The sequence below is a fragment of the Armigeres subalbatus genome, chromosome 2, assembly GCF_024139115.2.
Source record: "Armigeres subalbatus isolate Guangzhou_Male chromosome 2, GZ_Asu_2, whole genome shotgun sequence".
NCBI classification, from domain to species: Eukaryota; Metazoa; Arthropoda; class Insecta; order Diptera; family Culicidae; genus Armigeres; species Armigeres subalbatus.
Genome location: NC_085140.1, coordinates 391,959,891 through 391,984,770, shown reverse-complemented (window position 1 = coordinate 391,984,770; position 24,880 = coordinate 391,959,891). Strand labels below are relative to the sequence as shown.

The 24,880-nt window shown below is 40.9% G+C and overlaps 1 protein-coding gene, 1 long non-coding RNA gene and 1 pseudogene across 5 annotated transcripts in view; all 3 read right to left on the bottom strand.

Annotated features, from left to right (window-relative positions):
* Window positions 1-24,880, bottom strand: part of LOC134213202 (uncharacterized) — a 327,428-nt gene that overhangs the window by 16,151 nt on the left and 286,397 nt on the right. The window lies entirely within an intron of this gene.
* LOC134217389 (calmodulin-lysine N-methyltransferase) overlaps window positions 1-24,880 on the bottom strand; it is a 65,462-nt gene that overhangs the window by 14,194 nt on the left and 26,388 nt on the right. The window contains exon 1 of one of the 4 annotated variants that reach the window (XM_062696138.1): window positions 3,857-3,877. The exons of 2 other annotated variants lie outside the window; for them this stretch is intronic. The gene's annotated coding sequence lies outside the window, so the exon portion shown is untranslated. Of the gene's footprint in view, window positions 1-3,394; window positions 3,775-3,856; window positions 3,878-24,880 lie in introns of those variants that run through there. One more of the 4 variants, XM_062696133.1, reaches the window with a different exon arrangement.
* LOC134218657 (U4 spliceosomal RNA) lies at window positions 11,506-11,562 on the bottom strand (annotated as a pseudogene).

Here is a 24,880-nt window from a genome sequence, read left to right as displayed (position 1 = left end):
TCGTGAAGTCAACTTAAGGACAATCCAAGGAATCCAAATTTAAAAGTACTCGCGTTTTCAAGGGCACACCACTCAATACGGAAGCAACGCACAACTGTCATTTTTATCATTTCAGCTTGGTGCGTCGCATCGCAGCATGTGTGAAATAATACAAATGGCAGTTCTGCGTATTGAAGGATGTGCCCTTGAAAACGCGAGTACATTGAAATTTGGATTCCGTGAGGATTGTCCCTAACGTATCCATAAATCCAAGATCAGAAATAAGCAAAAAACAAATCGTGTAAAAAGTGACCCCAGTGTATTACTGTTGTTTTCAAAGATATCAAAACTTTGGTATTCTTGTGAAGAAATCACGTCTATTCCAAAATGGTGGCTATATATTTATTTATTTATTTATTTATCATCAGACTAAGGCCGGAGTGGCCTGTGCTGCACATAAAAGGCTTCTCCATTCAGCTCGGTTCATGGCTGCACTTCGCCAACCACGCAGTCTGCGGAGGGTCCGCAAGTCGTCCTCCACCTGATCGATCCACCTTGCCCACTGTGCACCTCGCCTTCTTGTTCCCGTCGGATCGTTGTCGAGAACCATTTTTACCGGATTGCTGTCCGACATTCTGGCTACGTGCCCGGCCCACCGCAGTCTTCCGATTTTCGCGGTGTGAACGATGGATGGTTCTCCCAACAGCTGATGCAACTCGTGGTTCATTCGCCTCCTCCACGTACCGTCCGCCATCTGCAACCCACCATAGATGGTACGCAACACTTTCCTTTCGAAAACTCCCAGTGCGCGTTGGTCCTCCACGAGCATCGTCCAGGTCTCGTGTCCGTAGAGAACTACCGGTCTTATAAGCGTTTTGTAGATAGTCAGTTTGGTACGGCGGCGAACTCTATTCGATCGAAGCGTCTTGCGGAGTCCAAAGTACGTACGATTTCCAGCCACTATGCGTCTCCGAATTTCTCTGCTGGTAACGTTATCGGCGGTCACCAGTGAGCCCAAGTACACGAATTCTTCAACCACCTCGATTTCGTCACCACCGATAGAAACTCGTGGTGGGTGGCTCACATTGACCTCTCTTGAGCCTCTTCCTATCATGTACTTCGTCTTCGACGTGTTGATGACTAGTCCAATCCGTTTAGCTTCGCTTTTCAGTCTGATGTAGGCTTCCTCCATCCTCTCAAAGTTACGTGCCATGATATCAATGTCTTCGGCGAAACCAAATAACTGGACGGACTTCGTGAAAATCGTACCACTCGTGTCAATCCCTGCCCTTCGTATTACTCCCTCCAAAGCGATGTTGAATAGCCGACACGAAAGACCATCGCCTTGCCGTAACCCTCTACGGGTTTCGAAGGGACTCGAGAATGCCCCTGAAACTCGAACTACGAACTACGCACATTACCCGATCCATCGTCGCCTTGATCAACCGTATCAGTTTATCCGGAAATACGTTTTCGTGCATTAGCTGCCATAGCTGGTCCCGATCGATTGTATCATATGCGGCTTTGAAGTCGATAAATAGATGATGTGTGGGCACGTTGTATTCGCGGCATTTCTGCAATACCTGACGTATGGCGAACACCTGGTCTGTGGTAGAGCGTTCACCCATAAATCCCGCCTGGTACTGCCCCACGAACTCTCTTGCAATTGGTGTTAGTCGACGGCATAAAATTTGGGAGAGTACCTTGTAGGCGACGTTCAGCAATGTGATTGCGCGGTAGTTGCTACAATCCAGCTTATCGACCTTTTTGTAGATGGGACACACGACACCTTCCATCCACTCCTGCGGCAGAACCTCATCCTCCCAAACCTTGGTAATCACCCAGTGCAGCGCTCTAGCCAGTGCTTCACCACCGTGTTTAAACAGCTCTCCTGGTAGTTGGTCAACTCCAGGGGCTTTGTTGTTTTTCAGCCGGCCGATCTCCTCCTGGATTTCCTGGAGATTCGGAGCCGGAAGTCGCATGTCCTGCGCGCGTGCTCCTAGGTTCATTACCATACCGCCACCGTTGTCTGCCATATCGCCATTCAGGTGCTCTTCGTAGTGCTGTCGCCACCTTTGGATCACCTCACGCTCGTTCGTAAGAAGGTTCCCGTTTATGTCTTTACACATATCGGGCTGTGGCACGTGGCCCTTACGTGAACGGTTCAACTTCTCATAGAACTTTCGTGCGTTATTAGCGCGGTACAGTTCCTCCGTCTCTTCACGGTCTCGATCTTCCTGGTGGCTATATAGCCATGGCTCAAATACCTATTGAGCTTGAGCTTGAGCTTGATTGACTACCAGTAGTATTGTAATACAAAAATACTTCCACATTCACATAGTATGATGGTTTTACAAATATTTATAGGTACCAACTTATTTTGACCCTTAGTTAGTTATAGTTTTCTAGAAATCAAAGGGGGGCGTTTTGGCCAGGTGGGGCGCATTATACCGTCTTACCCTAATTTTCGGGTGAGGTTGACTGGCAGATGCTCGTCTTGGTTAACGAGTTGCCAATGTGATAGGAGAAAGCAATTGATCGAATTCTAATTGGATATATGAAACGAACTTTTCCGTTTATTTCCAAATTCTAGAATGTTAATTTGAAGGTATAGGATAGAATTGGAATCGCTAGAACATAAGAAATATAGAGAGATATACAAAGTAGGAGGAATGGGACGATCCTGCGATTGAACCCACGACCTCCTGCGTATGAGGCAGGAGCGAAAGCCAGATGACTACCAAGCTCGTCTGCCATAGCGCAAATACTCTATTGCCAAGAAAGTCGAAAAAATTCCCTACCCAAAAACTTATTTGCTGAAGCGAATCGAAATTTGATCCTAACCACATTCAGAATGGTTTCATTGTAGCCGCACGTCACACCGCTGAAATGGAACAGATTTTCTTGTTTCGTTCGGACTGTGCAGAATGTCCAAAATGAGTTAATGTTGCTTTAGTACATTCAATATGTATATAATCACAGTATCACAAACTACCCTTTTCATTATTCCTTAGCCGTTCGTTCGGAACTGCTCATTTCAAAGAACTTGTATAATACTCACAACGGAAAACTAGCACAAAATGAATAGAGTACAAAATGTACTTATTGTTAGATATGCGCTTTCCTTGGTCCAATTTGGATGCCGAAAAAGAGTGAGATGATTGCTGCTTTCCACATCAACACACTTCAACCAACAGGCCCGTACTTTGCATAGGCCGCATCCTCCTGTACTCCTCTTTCGTCAGAGGCCGTAAATGCAGATAAAATCTCGTCCGACGCGACGTCGGCATACATGTTGTTATCCGCAAAATCAACAGATTATTGGCGTTAAATTGTCCGAATGCAGTTGCTGTTCACCATTCGTAGTAAAACCGGATGAAGATTTTGTGACGATTCTTTTTACAATGACCTTTACCTTGCTTTTAGTCATTCAATTGCTGTTTACTGTTGGGATCACACTCATGAGCACTAATTTAATCACACCCAAAGAAAAAATAATACTCTTAAGTGAACTAGTCTGCTGTGTTGATTATCACAAATTATATAATTAAATAACAGGGATTTCACTATTAACGATCCCGCACGTTGAGGAATTTGATCGCGCGCGAGATTTTCCCAAACGGCATCTGTCGGTTGAGATGCTTTTGAAATGGAACGTCTTAGTCAACTGAAGCGAGAAACCGACCAAAGTGAACGCTCAGGCTCAACGCAACCGTTGTTGCTGTTGTCGAGGTTCGATCCACACTAGCCGACTAGTAACTAAATGGGGAGATCAACGGCTGAGAAGCTGCCACTTCCGAGATTCGGTTTCGAATGTACCTCTTGGGAACCGTTCTGTTAGCGCAGTGCCACACAAGAAAAAGATGACTACACACACCGGCTAGTTACAAGAGCTGCGGCTGTTCTAGTCGGGTCCTTCTCTGGTGGTGTTTTGTCCGGCGAACAGCATATTGGCACGACGCGGCGTGGCGTCGCCGTTCGATGTTCGTTTATGCACTGAAGGACTGGCTGCCCTTTAGCGTATTCTCTCATCAGTGTTGTTTTGAATTGATTGAAGAGGGTAGAGTCATCGGAATCATTAGAGAAACAATTTTCATTCACTAGAAAATCCAATCTCAGTTCAAAAATCCACCACACACGAGCGCGCATTTTTCTTTCAGCGCTCAGCAAAATCCGCCCAGCCGTGTACAAAATTCGGAACGTTTGTTAATTGATTTTTAGCAAATTATTGGTCGCATTTACTGACTTTATGCACTTCGATAGGAATATCGATAAAAAAAAACATTTTACTACATTTCATTACTATAATTGCAATATCATTTGGTATAAAACTATGATTAGCTCCACAATTTTCTGAACATTGACCAAAAATAAACCAGGCTGATTTATTAAAAAAATAGTTTTATTTAATTGGCCACGGATGAGGAAATGATTCAAGAATGAATTACATCAGTAGCCATTACAAAGATTCGAATTTGATTATTTGTAGGTAAAATAATTCGATTATCTACATCTAATAATCGAAATCCATTTAAATTTAATTCTCGCGCTTAGGATCATAGGGGCGTAGCTGTATTGATCTATTTCTTTTCGTCAATGTTTTATTCCCATCAATTCAGCGAATTTTAGCAGTTTGCCGTAAATTGTATGGATCGGGGTGATAGATGATGATTGTCTCTTGCTCCAGAAGCATTGATGACGGTTGTAACTTTGAATATAGTTTTTTTTTTCCAAATTCGTTTATTTGGTAGGCTCAGGCGTGTATAACACTTTACGGAGCCATGGTTCTTTGTGATATATACAATCAATATCATTTTATTATACAGTTAATAAGAGAGGGGAAGGAGCCAGCGTACTCGTGGTGACTCGAGGTTAGTTTACAATGTTTAGGGATGGACGGGGCTTAGGGTTTGGGATAAGGAAATTTCAGCTTCTCATCCGGGCATTTGGCGTCAGTGACGATGTGGCGTGTCGTCATGCTCGAGGAATGGTTCGACTGGGAGCATCTTCCGGATGGCAATAGCTATGGAGCTCTACGGAACAAAAAGGCAGAGACTAAACAAAATAAAAACTTTGAAGAAAGAAGAAAAAAAAAACAAAATAATAAATTTTGATGTCAGAAGCACAAAGAAAACTATAAATGGCCTGCATATAGACAACATCACGATCTCCCAAAACACCTCGAACTTCCCTGAAGGGTTGTTTACCTCGGGCCACAAGGGTATCCAATAATTGCTCTCTGGAGGCGTCATTTTCCGAGCAGGACCAAACTACGTGATCGATGTCATCATAACCGGCTTCGCACCTACATAAGTTGCTATCGACAAGGGTTATTCTGTACAGATGTGCGTTTAGTGAATAGTGATTAGACATAAGTCTCGACATCACGCGAATGAAGCCTCGACTTAAGTCCTCACCTCTGAACCACGCTCGCCCAGAAACTTTTGGAACTATAGAAAATAGCCACCGTCCAAGTTCGTTGTGTGTCCAATTTCTTTGCCAACTTTGAAGAGTACTCTGACGGACTAATGGGAAAAACTCGTTGCTCGAGAATTGTCTATCATAAACCTCACCTTCCTGTGCGCCCACCTTTGCCAGCGAGTCTGCCTTCTCATTGCCGTAGATTGAGCAGTGAGATGGGACCCAAACAAAGGTAATCTTGAATGATCTATCGACCAAAACACGCATCTGCTCTCTGATGTTTGAAAGAAAGTAAGATGCGTGCTTAACTGGTTTCATCGACCGGAGTGCCTCGATAGAACTAAGACTATCCGAGAAGATGAAATAATGGTCTACGGGCTGATTGGAAATTATCCCCAAAGCGAAGTTAATTGCTGCCAGCTCAGCAACATAAACCGAACACGGTTCCTGAAGTTTTCGGAAGGTGGTTGAAGTTACATTGAAAACACCGAAGCCAGTGGATCCGTTGATGCGAGAACCATCAGTGAAATATCTGTTGTTGCAATTGACATGTTCATATTTTTCAGAAAAAATGGAGGGAATAGATATTTGTCGAAGATGATCTGGTATTCCTTGAATAGCATGTTTCATGGACAGATCGTATACAATTGAGGAACTGTCGTTGGTGAAGTGAACTCGAGGGGGATTATAACACGGAAGACAAAGATCTGACGATATGTAGTTGAGATAAACTCTCAAGAATCTTGAACGACAAGTTAGTTCAAGCATATTATCGAAGTTATCTAGAACAAGTGTGTTACTTGTTCCACATTTGATGAGTATTCTAAGTGAGAGCTCCCAGTAACGGTGTTTTAAAGGAGTGACTCCAGCAAGCACCTCCAGGCTCATGTTATGCGTTGAATGCATGCAACCAAGGGCAATACGCAAACAACGATACTGAATTCGTTCCAATTTGATCAGGTGGCAATCAGCTGCTGAGAGGAAGCAGAAGGAGCCATACTCTAAAACAGAGAGAATAGTCGTTCTATAGAGTTTGATGAGGTCTTCCGGGTGAGCACCCCACCATGTTCCGGAGATAGAACGTAGAAAATGGATCCTTTTCCGGCATTTTTGTATCAAATACTCAATGTGTGGTTTCCAGGTACATTTGGAATCAAACACGACCCCAAGGTATTTAGAAGATAAAGATTGGTTGATGTCATCATTCAACAGCTTGAGTTTCAGTTGAGCAGGATACCGCTTCTTAGTAAACACAACCAACTGAGTTTTTTGCGGTGAAAACTCGATCCCTAAATGTCTGGCCCAAAAAGTCAGATTATCCAGGGTACTTTGCAATGGTTCTTGCAAGACAGCTGCACATGGACCTCTTAGAGAGACCACGGCATCATCTGCAAGTTGTCTGAGCGTGCATTGTCCTTCCAAACAATTGTCAATATCTTTAACATAGAAATTATAAAGCAAGGGACTTAAACACGAACCTTGGGGAAGGCCCATGTAGCTATTTCTGGAAGTTGTCAGAGTGCCGAGTGTGAAGTTCATTTGTTTTTCTGACAACAAATTGTACAAGAAATTATTCAAAATAACGGGTAATCCACTACTGTGCAGATTGCCTGACAGTACTTCTATGGAAACTGAATCAAAAGCGCCCTTAATATCCAAGAATACTGAAGCCAATTGCTCCTTGTGCGCAAAGGCCAGTTGTATATCTGAAGAAAGCAACGCTAGACAATCGTTTGTTCCTTTCCCTTTTCTAAATCCAAACTGAGTATTTGAAAGCAATGCATTTTCTTCGACCCAATGGTCGACTCTTGAAAGGATCATTTTCTCCAATAATTTTCTCATGCATGATAGCATGGCAATCGGTCGGTATGAATTGTGATTAGACGCTGGTTTCCCAGGCTTTTGAATAGCTATTACTTTGACCTGTCGCCATTCAGGTGGCACAATGTTGTACTCCATGAAGCAGTTGTACAGGTCAAGTAATCGTCTTTTGCGATATCTGGGAGGTTTTAAGAAGATTGAATTTGATGTTATCGCATCCCGGAGCAGAGTTATTCGATGAAAGAAGAGACATAGAAAGTTCCAGCATTGAGAATGGTCCACCCAAAGAACCGGGATCAGTGACTGATTCTCGAAATAGCGGTTCTGCTGGTACGGAATCTGGACAGACCTTTTTTGCGAAGTTGAATATCCATCGATTGGAGTATTCTTCACTCTCGTTGGTGGAAATGCGGTTCCGCATGTTGCGGGCCGTTTTCCAAAGTGTTGTCATTGAGGTTTCTCGCGATAGTCCCTCGACAAAACGTCGCCAGTAGCTACGTTTTTTTGCCTTGAGAAGATTTTTGAGCTTTCTTTCGAGCCTCAAATACTCTTCAAAAAGCTCGGACCTTCCGTGTTTGCGGAAGGCCTTGAAGGCATCAGATTTCTCAGAATACAACTTAGTACATTCATCATCCCATCCAGGAGTGGCTGGTCTTCTTATGACAGATGTACTTGGAACGCGTCGTTTCTGAGCTTCTAGTGCGCTTTTTTGAATCAACTCAGTAAGGAATCGATATTCATCCAAAGGTGGAAGAGTATCAGTTGATTCAATACCAATTTTTACCGCCGATGCAAAGTTTGGCCAGTCAATGTTTTTCGTGAGGTCGAAAGGAACATTAACTGGCTCAGATTGTTGATAGCTACTTTTAATTGTGGTAACTATCGGCATATGATCACTACCATGGGGATCTTGAATCACCTTCCACGTGCAATCTAATGATAGTGAATTTGAACATAAAGACAGATCAATACGGCTTTGTTGACCATTTGGTCCTATTCGAGTTACTTCACCAGTGTTCAAAATATTCAAATTGAAATCGTCACACAAATCATAGAAAATAGGCGCTCTATAATCGTCATACGTTTCGCCCCATCCAATACCATGTGCGTCCATATCTCCCAATATCAATACTGGAGATGATAAAAGGGAGACGCGCTCCAAAAATTTCGACGATTAATAGAGGCATTTGGAGGAATGTACACTGAAGCTATGCAAAGATCTTTATTCTTCACATTTACTTGGCATGCGACGATTACTAAGCCGGGAAAAGTCGGAATGGAATTCTGTAGAAGGAGTAGCATTTTGATCCCCAAAAGAACGCCACCATAATGATCATCCCGATCTTGGCGAATAATGTTAAAATCGTGGAAGTTGATTTCATCTTCAGAAGAAAGCCATGTTTCACAGAGTGCAAATATATCGCAATCGGAATTGCGAATCAAAAACTTGAACACGTCTAATTTATTTTTCAGACTGTGACAGTTCCACTGCAGCACAGTGATTGTATCTTCGGTGTTGGCCGTATTATCCATCGAAAGATACAATTTCTTCAAGAAGGGCCATGAACCAGTCAATTGCTTCAGATAACTTTCAACTGTTGGAATAAAGAGGTCAATGATTGGCCTCAATGAATTCGGAATATTGAACAAGTTCAAAAAACGGTCCACAATGTCCTTAAAGGAGATCAATCCTCGCTTGGACGGAATACTTTTCTAGAAGTGCGAATTTGTTTTTTCTTTCGTTGATTCTCCTAGCCGGATGTTTCTTCGAAACATCGGATTTAGGCAATGGCGGGAATGTCTTACTGCAACTAGGATCAAAAGAAGCAGTAGGGACAGATTGCTTCGGGATTTTAAATAACCCCCATTACCTTCAGATTTTACCAAGCTTTTATGGATGATTTTTGTTCTCTTGCGGCGCGATCCCGGGGAAGACGGTTGCTTCCTCTTTTCGGGCACGTGTACCTCCGCAGGATCATCCATATCGGCTGCGTCAGAGTCCAATTCATCAATGGATATGGAATCATAATAATTACTCACACGAACGGTTGCTGAAATAGCAGTCGATGCAGTGGCTGTGGCGGATGTGTCTTGCGACTTAACCATTTCCGCATAAGACTGCTTGGAGCGCTGTACCAACGAGCGCTTCACTTTTTGGGTGCGCTTTTTGTACACCGGGCATTCCTGCAAACCATGGGGAGGATTCAAACCACAATAAGCACATTTTGTTGCTTGTTGCTGGCAGAACTCCTCCCGATGTCTTTCTGAGCATTTGCCACAACGTGGTTTGTTGTCACAAAACTCGGCAGTGTGACCAAGTTGTTTGCAGTTGGTACAATTAAATACCCTTGGCACAAAAAGACGCACCGGAAACAACATATTTTCTATATCTACATACTTTGGAAGCATCGAACCGGCGAATGTCACCCGAAGCGAGCCCGACTTGGAATAAACCTTTTTGCCATCTACCGTGGCTGCTGAATGCAATTCCTTGCAGTCCAGAATATCCACGGTAGATTGCAGGGCGTTCTTTAGGCGACCTTTCCCTGCAAGCACATCCTTGCAAGTCAAGCTCGCTGCGTTGATTACGCCTTCTATCTCGACCTCCCGCGAGGGCACATAAACTAAATATTCAACATTGTACGCCCTGTCGCCGGCAATTTCATTCGCCACCTGGTATGTAGGTGCGGTGATGCGTAGTTTGTTCCTGTTGATTTGGCTGAATTCAAGCTTCGTAAAACGACACAACAAATCTCGCTTTATGGCCAGAGAATATACGCTCATCACTTTCTGCCGAAAGTAAAAAACACAACGCCCAGGCGAAGCCGCATGGTACAATCGTGTGCGCCCTGCATCTTTTGGAGGCCCATTGCCTTCCACAGTCTCTGTCTCCATTCTCACCCCGCAAGGTGGAAGGATGATTTTGCTTATGTTAACTTAAGACTAATAGCTAATCAGAAAAAAAACTAATTTTATTTATTCTATCAGTCCCACTCCGAATCAAGCAGATGGGAGAACAATAAAAACTTTTCTACTTATCTGCCCCTGCTGCTGTAGGTAGCAGCAGTAACAATAGCCTGCTTCACTGGCGTCGCCAGAAGCAGCTACTTCACTCGCCGACAGCGATCGCCTTGGATCCGTAGGTAGGCACCACACAATAGACTCGCACTACCGAACACAATCCGCGATGAGACACAGCACACACGTCTGGCTCGTTCGAACTATCGGCACGGAATGACCTTTGAATATAGTTAAGTTATTACCCGAAGGTAAAATCGATGAAGAGATCAAGTCAGTATCACCCCTATGATCGCGAGAATTCATTTGTTGGACATTAAAAACATTCACTACGGCAGTGCTAATCTCGGGTATCAGAACGTCGGGTCAGGCCCTCAAATTGGGAGATTTGCGTCTCGTCCCTTCCACCTCATAATTTACCTGACGGAAAATAAATAAATTAATTAATAATAATAAAATAGAACATGGAGAATGGCAAGAGATAATTTGAAGTTAAATATTCAGGACCAAATTAACTTTCAAAAATTCAGAAGTGCAGCTCAATCGAATTGTTCTCAGAAGTGACGTAGGACTACGTAGCGGCATTCATAGCATTATCTCTCTCTTGATGCTAATCATGGAAAGTTTCAATTTATTTATTAAAAGTTGTATATAAGAGAAAGATATTTATCCCGAGTCGACGCAATTAAGGCGTTTTAAGTGATAAATCAAAGAAGTGGCCATTGTCGACAGCAAAATTCGGACAATCATTTCTTCCAAGTATAAAACACAACCACACAACTCAATCGTAAAGATATTGTCTAACGTCCCATACATTTGGCTGAAGAAAATCAGAAATCTCAACGACAAATGTGTGTTATGGATTTTGCAAAAGTCTCTGAGAGATGGTTTTCATCAACAGTACATCTCTTCTGGAATCAAATGTCTACACTCATGCAGTTCTGTTTTATGCTTTGAAAAAAAAATCATCTCATTTTAATAATATGCTTTTACAAGCACTACAACCCACCAATCGATCAACTTAATCTTGCCACAAAACCACAAAAGAATGACAGACCCACTCGATGATTGTGATATCTCTTAAATTTTGGCACTAAAAACGACTAGATTTAATATTGATTCTTCTTCTTCTTCTTCTTCTTCAATAGCTCTACATTCCAACTGGAACTTGGTCTGCTTTTCAACCCCAACATCCTATACCGGACCGAGAATCGAACTCGCCATCTCCAGATTGGCAATCCTACGCCTTTGCTCGCAAGGCTAGTTTAATAATCGCACCTCGGTTGTACCTCATTGGTTACGATATCGCCACTGCACAAAGCTTTTTGCTCACAAGGCTACTGGAGACCCCATCTTGATTATGCGCTTTTCCAACCAGTAAGTTAACAGTAGCAAATCGATAGAAGGAATCCCACGACAAAATACTTAGGCGTTGCTGCTACTGGCCGGCCACTCAATAATTTTTATCACCGAAGCCACCTTTGGTTGAAAATTATCTGCAACAACCACGCCGACGATCACTAAACCGATGCTTATGGTTTAGTGCTGAGAAATCTAGAGCAAAAGGACGCGCGCACGAGATCGCTAACGAAGTCGAGTCAAGTATGATACACTGAAAACGGCCTTACAGTTGAGGTCAAAATACGTATGTATAAAGTTACAATCAAGTGGTGGAATTAATTGGCATAGTAGGGAAAAAGGGTCGGTTGTAGGCACTCTTTTGTTTTCAGTCCATAACTTTGATCCTAGTTTAGCCCTAGCCGACATTTGTATATCAACGGAAAGCTAGACAAACAACCTTACCGACCGCTAGCTAACGAAGAAGTTAGGCTGATTTCGTTGATCTGGGAATTTTTATTGACAATTGAGCGAATTTGACATTTTTGAACATTGCAATTTTGTGTTCCGATTGTGGGCACCCTTGAAAATCCGGCTAACAATGGAGTTTTGAAGAAACAGAGTAAATTATTTATTTTGATAGCCCTAATGCAGTACAAAACTCAGATTAATCCATCTATCAGTGATGAAACCTTTCTCGTGCATCAAGGAAAATAATGTAAACAATCACTTGAATAAAGTTCAAAATAGCACTTTAGGTAAACGGATTCCATATTTTTAGCAAATCATGTCTTTAACAAAGCTATGAACCCAGCTGGTCATTTCATCCAAAATAAGAAAGCCGTTTAAATTAGAACAAAGTTGACATATTCTATAACATACATTATCAAGTAAACTACCAACACGTAAGCCAAATGTAAATATAATTAAAAGCATACATTTGTTTTGGACCGAATTGGAAAATGTAATTCAAGCTAGCGAAAAAAGGATTTACTTATCACAACTACATGAGAAATTCGCGAAATGGCGCATGTCAGTGTTACGTCTAGACAACTGGGAATGGATGACAGCATAATTCTACACTCCAAAAATCCATGGCAACCTAGCTTAGCTTGCTTGTTAGACTGCCATAATCGGTTATGACTGGTTATTATCCTCATGAATTATGTAACTTAACAAATCATTGAAAATAAATTCAATGCATTCATCTTACACAAAACTTCACCCTGGACTCATATTAAAAGATATTTTAGTTACAAGATAAAGATTGTCGCTTCTGTCCGAAACATGTGTGGTACCGAACTCTCAAAACGTATGTATTTTTCCTTCATTGACATTTAACCAGTGACGGGAAATGTGATTTCGATGTCATGGGACTAATTTGCTAATAACTTTTTTCACACATTATTTGCAATTATGATTTTGATATAAAAATATAGCCCTCAAAGGACCCTATAACTTTTTCTAATAGGTAATTTCTCTAAATCTGATATTTGCGGCGTGAGAGTCGAATTAGTGTCAAATGTCATGACATTCCGTGACATTTTTTAAATTTCCCTCTCTTGGCTTAGACTTTGTGTTTAGAACGATGATCTGTCCGACAAAGTTCTAGTATCTTTTAGGCATTAAATGTTAATCAAAAAATCCGAATTGTTAATAATTTCTGAAAAAAAGTTATTAGCAAATTAGCAAATTACAATCCCACGACATTTTATTAACATTTCCCATCACTGCATTTAACACCCTATCTTCGCCAGCAAAAGATGTTCCGGACGACGTCAGCGCCAATCTTTATATTGTAACTAAAATATCTTTTCTCATATTCTATTATTTGATGTCAAAAACATCAAAATTATTGAAACGAAATATATCACCATTAGATTAGCAAAAAATCAAGGTTTTTAAGGTTTACTAAAACTTTAATATCTCAGCCCTCTTATAATATTTTTTTGGACTTTTATCAGGAAAACTTTCCTTAATAAAAATACTTTTCGGATAACGGTTGGCAAAGTACGAGAAAAAATTATTTTACAAACACGTGGTGAATTTCTGCGAAAATAATCGAAAAAAAAACATTTTTGTGATATTTAAATGGTTTTAGAGGTCATATTATTGCATAATACCAACCGTATTACCATGTATGACACCCATTATGGTCCACAAAAAAATCAAAAAATATTTAACGATTGAAAAAGTGATTAAAATGTGGCAAAAATAGCCAATATATGACAATAAGTGCAAAAAAACAGCTTTTTTCAAAAACCGCTCTGTCGGAACCTCTAAACTATTTTTTTAGAATTTTGGGTTGTTCTACAGAAATGCTCCAGATGTTAGAATCTTTCATTTAAGGCTTGAGCATCATGAGTTTTCGAACATAGTGTTTTTTTGGGACACCCTACCCAACAAACAATTTTAGCTGAATAAGCTAATTTTTTAGCTAAATAAGCCTGTTTTTGATTGAATAAGCGCTCTATGAGCTTCCAATGTTTGTTGGGTAATGTGTATGTATGATAGTACGCAAATATATCTCGACAATTTTTCAGTCACTTAAGTTTAACCGATTTGCTTCATAGAATTTCTGGACATCCGTGTATACATAGTTGGCCATGCAGCTAATGTTTGTCGATGGGAATTTACCACCGTGGAAGACGACTAGCAAGCTATCGTAACTGATACTCGTTTGTTCTGTATTTCTGTCCAGCTTTTATTCTCCAACCAAATGATAATGTTTTTTAAAGTGTTGATTTGCTAACTATTAATTATTGCATTATTTGCTTACGGAGGATCCCTTGGTTGGCTAGGAGGTTGTTTCAGCCTCCTCCCTTGACAGTTGCTTCCTTAGCCCTGACGATATCATGACAAGTGAAGAGCTGAAGTCATTTCAAAATTCACTAAATTCAGCAGACCCAGCAGTAAATTCTCCTAGGCGTCCTCATCAAAACGCTTCCGAGAATCTTTGTTTTTCAGCAGTTTACACGGAAGTCACTCCACTATTTCATACTTTTTTATTATTTTTATTTGTACTGTCAAGTCCGTGGTTGATGTAGTTCCAATGCGATGACGAGATAAAAATGATTAGGTACAAAAAAATCATTATACAACAACACGATACACAGAAATATAAAAAAGATGTCAGTAATGCTGCAAAAAAAAGGATAGCAGCATTCGATGATCCAATTGATCGGTCTACGAATCTACCACGTTCTTGTTTAGGACATTAACCATCTTTACCGCTCAATGTAATTCAATGTGGGCCTATCTTTCCATTGCGTCATTAAAATAGACATTTAATTTGAACTATATTATTGGGCTTAATAATTTCTTTTGCCATACCGTCGTGCGGGCTTCTTTTGATTACGGGGGCTACTTTGGATTTTTAATTTTCTGAAAAAAATAAACGAAATAAACACAAAATTTGAAACAGAAAGTTGCCATACAATTATCAGCAATACACCTGAATGGTGATAATGAAAATTTTATAGTAATTTACTTTATAAATCTTGTTTCAAAATGTCCAAAGTAGACCCCGATTTGTCAAAAGAAGCCCCGCACGACGGTACCAGAACTTCTCAGTCGCATACTTCAGGAAGGGCTGCATTAGAAACGAAAAATTTATTTTGGAAACTTCTATCTTTTATAAAGAAAAGTTGAATTATGAGTTTCACAAAGGCACGAGACTGTTTTTTATGGTTTGTTTATTAAGGCTCAGACGTTTTCTTGAAACTTTACGGAGCCAAATACAAATAAAATAACAAAATGATTATTTTGTACAATTCATAAAACAAATTATTTTGTGCTTTCACGAGAGCTCTTTCTTGGCGGGGCGCGTTCGGTGGAGCCTGATGAAGTGAATTGAGCCCAACGCTGGCTCGCCTCTAGCTTACGGGTCTTTTCCTGCATTACCACCTTGAAATCATCCACAATACCGAAGCAATTTGGAATCCCAAACGTTTTTTAATGTATACGTCGTCGTCAGGCCTCTGATGGTCGTCGGCCTTTCCGTATCTGATTTTCTTTCTCTTCTTGATGATCTCCAATCATTTCTTCTTCTAATTCCTCGATTTCGTCTTCCTCTAAATCTACTTGTTTAGTGTCTGTTTTTTCCTCTGCTGTAATTTTGGTCCCGTATGCCGTATCTCGATCTTTCCTTGAAGGGCAAGTGTTTTGACGGTGCCTTGGAATGAGACTGTATTCCAGGTGCGGAATTCCACTATGTCCTTTTTTTCAATATGTCACTTTATCAACTGATTTTAAGAATTTATATGGGAAATATCAATACAATGTTGGTTGATTAAGAAATAATGTCTGTTGAATTCGGATATGATTTACTTGTATATAAGATGTTCAGAATTTTTGATAAACAGCAAAGGGTAGCAACCACCCAACCCAGTGCTGGAGATAAATGGAGGAGCACTATCTTATGTTCCAGTAAGGGCTGTTCATTTCTTTGTTGTTTTGTCAGTTGAAACATTTCTATTCACATTTGTATCTTTTATCATATGTAGCACGTTGAAGATTCTTATCATACCAGAAGAAGGTAATCAGCTCATATAATAAAAACCAGATTAATCCACCTAGCGGCGATGATGCCTTTCTTCTGCATTGTAAAATGTATTGAAAAATCACATAAAAAAGGTAAAAACAGCACTTCAGGAGAATAGATCGCATTCCAACAATTTGTACACATACACACAAACATACACAACATACACATACACACACACATACAGACATCACCTCGGTTCGTCGAGCTGAGTCGATCGGTATATAACACTATGGGTCTCAGGGACTTCTATCAGAAGCTAATTTTTGGAGTAATCCTATAGCCATTCGGTTCAACTTTGTTGTACGAGAAAGTCAAAAACTTCAGAGCTACTTGTAGGCCGAGGAAAGAATTATAGCATCCTGAAATGACAATTTTTTTTTCTAACTTTGCAGGAATAACAAACTATAATGCTGACGTACATATTCAGTGACAACGATGAACAACCGTGTATCTGTTGGCATATGAAGTGTGAAAAAAAAACTGCCAGCTTCTTGGACTTGCCAAATTGGAAAAATTTAATTAAATTTATTGTCTGCTGGTTGTTCTTTCTATCTTGGCACATCATATGACAGGAAGGACTTTGATACCCATTGGCCCTACATCATACTCCTCTCGATGCAACCTATTTTTCTACGCTTCGGTATGATTTGCTTGGATGGATTGAAATAAATTTTTAAGAACAACAATAATAGGAGTCGATTGAAAGCAACCGTCAGAGTAAATAATTGGCTTGAATCAAATGGGTTTCGAAAACAGATGGTTGGACGTGCAAATGATGTCAATTATTCATTTATGTAATTTGTCACGGGAACCTTCACATGTAGGTACGGAAAATTACTGGTTGATCAGGGTTAAATTTGAAGAAAAGCTAACAGGTGTAATCCAAATCACATAGCCATTAATCTTCTCCTTGATTTTTTTTTGTCGACTGACGTTTGGGTGTTTCCAGACGCACTTCCGAAAAACCAGTGGGTTTCAAATTTCCTGCTGTCGAAAATAAAATATTCCAACGATCTATTCGTTTATAATACTGCATTAAAAAAATGCTGAGGCTACAACGTGTCAAGATCGACCAAACCAACGGTATAATAAATTATTTTCTTGGAACTGGATGATTTAAATAGCTACACGGTTCATCAAAGCACATGTGATGCCTGAGCACAATCCGTACCTACTTCTTCACACGAGATGATGTTAATTTCACACGTCCACTTCGCTAAGAAAACGGCAACGTGCGTACAATAACATCAACAGCTGGTTTGATAGACCTGATGAAAATTCATCATGACCGCCTCGGACATTGACAAAACAGATTCGTCTTGTTCTTCTGTATGAAAATTTGAGCTGATCTATATTTCATAATACACGATAATGATAAACAAGGTAAGTAAGGAAAAAAATGGACTTTCTTCAAAATGCGTGCCATTTTACACATTTTCTGAACTATTATTTTATAACCGAAACAATACCCTAGATCTCATAAGGTGAACAGATAGCAAGATAGACGTTACCGTTATTATTTTAATATCTAGGATGTATTCTAAAACATGAGACAAAGGCGTAAACCTAATAAATAACATTTTCTGTTTTGCCTTGCTCGTACACTCAGTGTATGTAAATGCTATATGATATGATGGCTTCAAAACCAATCAAAATGAGATGTATTAAGGATCTTTCTACGATTTTCCACTAAAATTTCTCGAAATAGAGCTGTTAAAAAAGGCTTCGGCAAATTGGTAATTCTGAAAAAAGGCATCGTCAGTGTGCCAAGTATTCAGAATCCGAACACCTATACTTATTGTGGCAACCAACAAGGTTTCTTCTCCACCGAATATTTCAAAGCTGAATTTATTCCAACAGATCAGTGCTTATGAATATGATGGCTGATAATAATTTGTATCTTGGGCAGTTTCTCCTTAATACAACCCCATGACGTTAAATTTATTCATGCAGTGTCTCGGATGTGGCGAATGAAATTTCTGGGAATTATAAAAAGCATTTGATGTGTGTAACGCAACGCGGCAACACAAGCCGCGCGATGCCGGCGGTAGTGGCGGTGGCGGTCAAAAAATAGACACACATCGTGGGCTACAATTAGAATACATGCCAAGGTTGGCAGGGCCGAAAGGCACAATGCCACGCACCATCGCCATCTGGCGAACGCAGAGTTCTCGTCGACCCTGAAAGCAGTCACAGCCGTTCTGCGGAGAAGGAAATGCACCCGGATGATCTTTACTATGTTGATACAAGAGCGGCCACTTTCAAGCAATTAGGAACGTAAACAGAACGCCAAAATCGATGTAAACATCAATTCGAAATGCTGATCACTGCAAACGATTGTAAATATGGAATGTATCGTGTTTGTTATTCCGAAACATCCGATGTAACGAGCGAAATGTTTTCCAGTACTTGAGCGTGTTGGCATACGGCAACCACCAGTTGTGTGATGAATAACCTACGTTAATACTGAGCTGGTGATGACTCGTCATGACGATCGATGCCGACGTCTCTCCCATGGAATTGAGAAATGGGTGTATAAAAATGAAAATTTATACGTGGGAAAAATGTAAAACACGCATCTGGTTTCTATCGCGAATTTATGGATTTTTTTTTATTTCGACAGGTCGACTTCGACTCCCCCTCAATTATTTTGATGCACTGACTACCATGCTGCTCCATAGTGGTACCATTATTTGCTAAGGTTGATTCAAATATGAGAAGCGATAAATTTTATCTTTTTAAAATCCTTTCTTTCACAAGTAACAAGTAGAAAAAAATCCAGGGCCCCTTCCAGTACTTTGAAATATGTTACACATGGTCATTGCAAATAGAAATATTAGTTAGCAAATGTTGCCCATATTTTACGGTGTTTATTTAATTATTATATACATTCATTATACTCAATTTATTTATTTATTTTTTAAGAATCTTTTGGGAGTATTTTCAGTGAGTGTTGCAGAATTCGCTATCAACTGATAGAAGAAAATGATTTACAAAGTCAAGAAAACAATGAACAGCAAACTCACGTAATTATTATTAGGGGCACTTTTTTTTTCATGGTAAAGCAGGAGGTCGTAGGTTCGATTCCAGGTCCCTTTCCTACTTTATATTTTTAATAAAGTTTTATCTGTGTCTCACGTTTATTAAAACGATTCCTACTGCTGAAACCTTCCACACTAACAATTCCAAAACCTCCCGTGACACCTACCCAAGCAGAACAACTTGTTTCACTACTGAACATTTCACTGTGCTGCAACTATTCGGAAAGAAACAATCTTTGCGTATGTACCATCAAATATAACTCTTTTGCAATCTAAAAAGCGCAAGAGGTGGAGCCTACGGAAACATCCTTCGATTGCAGTAAAATTGCAATGATGTTTCAAAATGCTACAGCGGAAAATAATAAAATAAAAATATAAAACTGGATTCGATGTATGGATCTTGTGATTGATAGTCCTTCACTCTACCACAGCACCATTCAACACTTCGAAGGGACTGCATGTTGACTCACCATAAAAACTATACGATTATGAAATTTTGCACTCGAGTTTCCTGTTACTTGATTGCACCATCACAGGAAAAAAAATGTGAGTTGTCAAAACGTTGAACGATGCTAAATTAAACATGAAGACACACTCAACTTCTCTGCAACTTAATTTAAACAAACAATTAAATTTTGAAAGACGCAATGAAGTTACATGGTAAAAAATATGCAACTCAATGATTTTGTTTCGTGTTTGCAACATGAAGTGCAGTATTCTTTGGTTGTTTGTTTCCAAATGTCAAACAAGTACTGCATTGCAATGTTTATGAAACATTGATCACAATTCAAACGTTTTTGACATCTTGATGCAACATTTTCGTACTTTGATGTTTTTCCAATGCCTTTAATGAAACTGAATAGAAACAGGGTGCTTTTAGGAAGATGTTGCGTGTGCTACTTGGGTATGAGAGGTCGTAGAGTCCTCTTCATCTTTCTTATCTTAATTAGGTGACCAACAGCATTGGCAAGGACGTGGCCAGGACAGATCTCGACTATTGGAGAGGCATTTCATCTAAGAGGTAGTGAATAGTCTCAAATCAATATCTGCGGAAACGACTGAAAATGATTCTACTCTCATACAATAGTCCAGGCTTGTACCACCTACGAAGTTGCGTGAATTGCTCAATGCTAATGCTAATGATAAGAAAATTTATTTTCATTTTCCATTTTCCAATGAAATGTTAACTCAGATAATACGACTCAGGTTATAAGATGACCGCATAATTGGAAAATTAGCTGTTTTTGTCGATTTAAATTAATGATTATAAATCGCCTCTTTCAGCTCACCCACTCATGGGCTCCTTAGGTGTATATAAGGCGAACGATTTGGACGATAATTTTATCTGAAACTCCTTTGCGTCTAAGGGGGCCCCACAGATTTTCGTGGATCAGACGATCGAAAGCTTTTTCGTAGTCAATGAATATCAAATCAAATCGAGCTGGGAACAGCTTTCATAGTGATGGGCGATATGCAAAGGCGCGTGATTGGGTGGTGGCCGATCAATGAAAGAATGTGCAGGTTGAGGATCAAAGGTCGGTTCTTCAACTTCAGCATAATCAACGTCCATAGCCCACACTCCGGAAGCACTAATGATGATAAGGACGCATTCTACGCGCAGCTGAAACGTGAGTACGACAGCTGCCCAATCCACGACGTCAAAATCGTCATAGGAGATTTGAACGCTCAGGTTGGCCAAGAGGAGGAGTTTAGACCGACTATTGGGAAGTTCAGCGCTCACCGGCTGACGAACGAAAACGGCCTACGACTAATTGATTTCGCTGCCTCCAAGAATATGGCCATTCGCAGCACCTACTTCCAACACAGCCTTCCGTATCGGTACACCTGGAGGTCACCACTGCAGACAAAATCACAAATCGACAACGTTCTGATTGATGTACGGCACTTCTCCGACATTATCAACGTCAGGATATATCGTAGCGCTAACATCGACTCTGACACTATCTGGTGATGGTTGAACTGCGCCCAAAACTATCCGTCATCAACAATGTTCGGTACCGACGACCACTGGCGTCGCCAGCTATTGTTATTTGGTGGGGCACCACATGGCGCAAGAACAATATCCTATGAGAACAATGTTGTGATTGCATCGTGTTGTGCCCCACCTCTGTCTCCGCCAATACCGACGACCGCCGCGGTATGACCTAGAGCGACTGAAGCAACCTGATGTCGCCACTGCATACGCGCATCATCTCGAGGCAGAGTTGCCGGAAGAGGTTGAGCTCGATGGGGCCCCTCTTGAACTGGAATACAGTTAAAGCAGCCATTAACGACGCAGCGTAGAACAACGTCGAGTATGTGGGTCGAAGTCGACGGAACGATTGGTTCGACGAAGAGTGCAGACAGATTCTGGAGGAGAAGGACGCAGCGCGGGCGGTCGCGCTGCAGCTAGGTACCGGCAGAACGTGGAACGTTATAGACGGAAGCGGAGACAGCAGACCCGCCTTTTTCAGGAGCAGAAACGCCGCCTGGAAGAAGCGGAGTGCGAGGAGATGGAACAGCTGTGCCGTTCTCAAGAAACACGCAAGTTTTATCAGAAGCTCAACACATCCCGCAAAGGCTTCGTGCCGCGAGCCGAAATGTGCCGGGATAAGGATGGGAGCTTCTTGACGGACGAAAGTGTGGTGATCGAAAGGTGGAAGCAGCACTACGAGGAACATTTGAATGGCGCTGAGAGTACAGGCAGTGAAAGTCAAGGCAGCGGAGGAGATGACTACGTCAGTTCAGCGGACGATGGAAGCCAACCAGCCCCCACTTTGAGGGAAGTTAAGGATGCCATTCAACAGCTAAAGACCAATAAAGCAACTGGTAAGGGTGGTATCGGAGCTGAGCTCATCAAGAAGGGCCCGGAAAAGCTAGCCACTTGCCTGCACAAATTGATAGTCAGAATCTGGGAAACTGAACAGCTACCGGAGGAGTTATATGCCGCATCTACAAGAAAGGAGACAAGCTGGAGTGTGAGAACTTTCGAGCGATCACCATCCTTAATGCCGCCTACAAAGTGATATCCCAGATCATCTTCCGTCGTCTGTCACCATTAGTGAATGAATTCGCGGGAAATTATCAAGCCAGCTTCGTTGACGGCCGCCCGACAACGGACCAGATCTTTACTGTACGGCAAATCCTTCAAAAATGCCGTGAATACCAGGTCCCAACGGGGGCCCTCCTTAGCCGTGCGGTAAGACGCGCGGCTACAAATCAAGACCATGCTGAGGGTGGCTGGGTTCGATTCCCGGTGCCGGACTAGGCAATTTTCGGATTGGAAACTGTCCAGACTTCCCTGGGCATAAAAGTAGCATCGTGTTAGCCTCATGATATACGAATGCAAAAATGGTAACCTGGCTTAGAAACCTCGCAGTTAATAACTGTGGAAGTGCTTAATGAACACTAAGCAGCGAGGCGGCTCTGTCCCATTGTGGGGATGTAATGCCAATAAGAAGAAGAAGAAGAAGAACCAGGTCCCAACGCACCATCTGTTCATTGATTTCAAAGCGGCGACGGTATAGACTGCGTAGAGCTATGGAAAATTATGGACGAGAACAGTTTCCATGGGAAGCTTGCCGGACTGATCAAAGCAACGGTAGACGGTGTGCAAAACAAGCAATTTATTTGTTTCGCGGATGACATGGACATTGTCGGCCGAACATTTGCAAAGGTGGCAGGCCCGCCTGAAACGTGAAGCAACAAAAGTTGGACTGCGTCGAAGACGAAGTACATACTTGTAGTCGGAGCCGAGCGCGACAGGGCCCGTTCGCTTCCGATCTGGCAGGTACGAGACGGCGTGGAGCGCAGCGAGCGAGATGGGCAGACCAGGTGCAAAACGACTTGGCGAGCGTGGGGCGTATTGTGGCGTCAAATTGTTGATTCAGTGTTATCTGTTTAGATGTAGCCTAAATAAATGAAAAATGAAATGAATATCAAATAGACGGACTCATGGAATTCGTTGACCTGTTCCTGGATGGTCCACACATGATCTTCCCGGGTGGAATCCTGCCTGCTGCCGTCGGAGATTCGTGTCTATCTTCTCATGAATCCGATTAAGGATAACTTTACAGAGAATTTTAATGACAATACACAGTAACATGATGCCCATATAAGAGTTACTGCAAACAAATCAAAGTGATTTATGCTGCTAGGAAAAAGTCACGGTGTCCCAGATATTGCAAAATTTTGTTAGATTTAGAAGTAAGAAATGTCAGGGTTTTGCTAAGCCACACTAAACGGCTTGTTTGCAATCCTGTGATATTCATATCCATTTATTTAATATAGTATCCCGATCAGTTAGTCATAACACAATTTCATCACAATCATATGAATATGTGTTACAAATAACAAAATTTGCAATAATTTTGTTACAAATTCTCTCAGAAAAAAATATTTTAAGCTCTTTTAGTAAAATGTATTCAACCGTCTAGGACGAGTTAAGTACTTTCTATTTAATTCCACTACGTTTTCCACTCAATGCCACTACGTAGTGGAATTAAATCGAAAGTACTAAACTCGTCTCAGACGGTTGGATAAATTCTCTGTCAAAGATGGAGGACAGAAAATTTCATGATCGCCATAACATGATTATAACATCTCGGGTACTTATTCAGAAAGACGTATGTGATTTTGTAAACAAAGATTCAAACGTCGATTTGTCCAATCTGATGGCACTCCCACGCAAACCAACTCCACCAACTGGTAGCCGAAGGCTTCCCCTATCTGTCTGTGGTGATGGTTTGCGTGGGAGTGCTATCAGATTGGACAAAGCGACGTTTGAATCTTTGTTTATAAAATCACATACGTCCTTTTGAATAAGTACCCGAGACATAATGTGTTATGTTTATTTTCACCGATTTTTTTTTGTAGATAGGAATTGGAAAAAAACGAAGGTACCACCTTCAGTATAACTTGAACCTACATTCAAAGTTGAACCAGCTGGACAAAATTAATTGCCTACATTATGGATAATCATAATCTTTTCAATAACATAATTTGTTATAGTACAAGCTATTTTCACCACTTTTTATGTAACACGTGGTTTGTGAATAATTAATATAGCTATAGGAACATTTGTGTATGAAATTGAATGATTTTTCATTGACGCAGAGCTTCGTCCAAATTAGAATAGAGATGCGAGACATCTCGTGTCTCAATTCTTACTTTTTATTCTAGCTTCTTGCCGGGAAAAGTGAGAAATGAGATCTCTCGCTTCTTCTTTTTGCCTTTCTCGTAAACCAAGGTGCAACGAAAATGCTATATAGTCACCTCCAAAAGGATTCATCTCGACGAATTGAGATGATGTCTGTCTGTATGTGTGTATGTGTGCGTGTAATAAAACTCACTCATCTGTTAGGCACTTACCTTGATCCGATTTGTTTGCAACAAGTTGCATTCAACGCAATTGGAATCCTGTCCCATTGTTTTCTATTAAAAATTCGACGGATCGGACTATGGGATCAAAAGTTATGATCAAAATACGATTTCAATACAAACAAAAAAAAACACGAAAATCTCACTCTCTTACAGTCTTTTTAGTATATATAATACACAAGAAAGGCACAAACACCGCTAGGTGGATGAATCAGGGTTGTTTTTCACTTCTTATTAAGATGAGTAGAAACTGGGAAATGAAAATAAGCAGTGTGAAAACTCATTTTTCATTGATCACTTCTCATTTTGCATTTGTCATTTGTTGTCTCCTCATTCT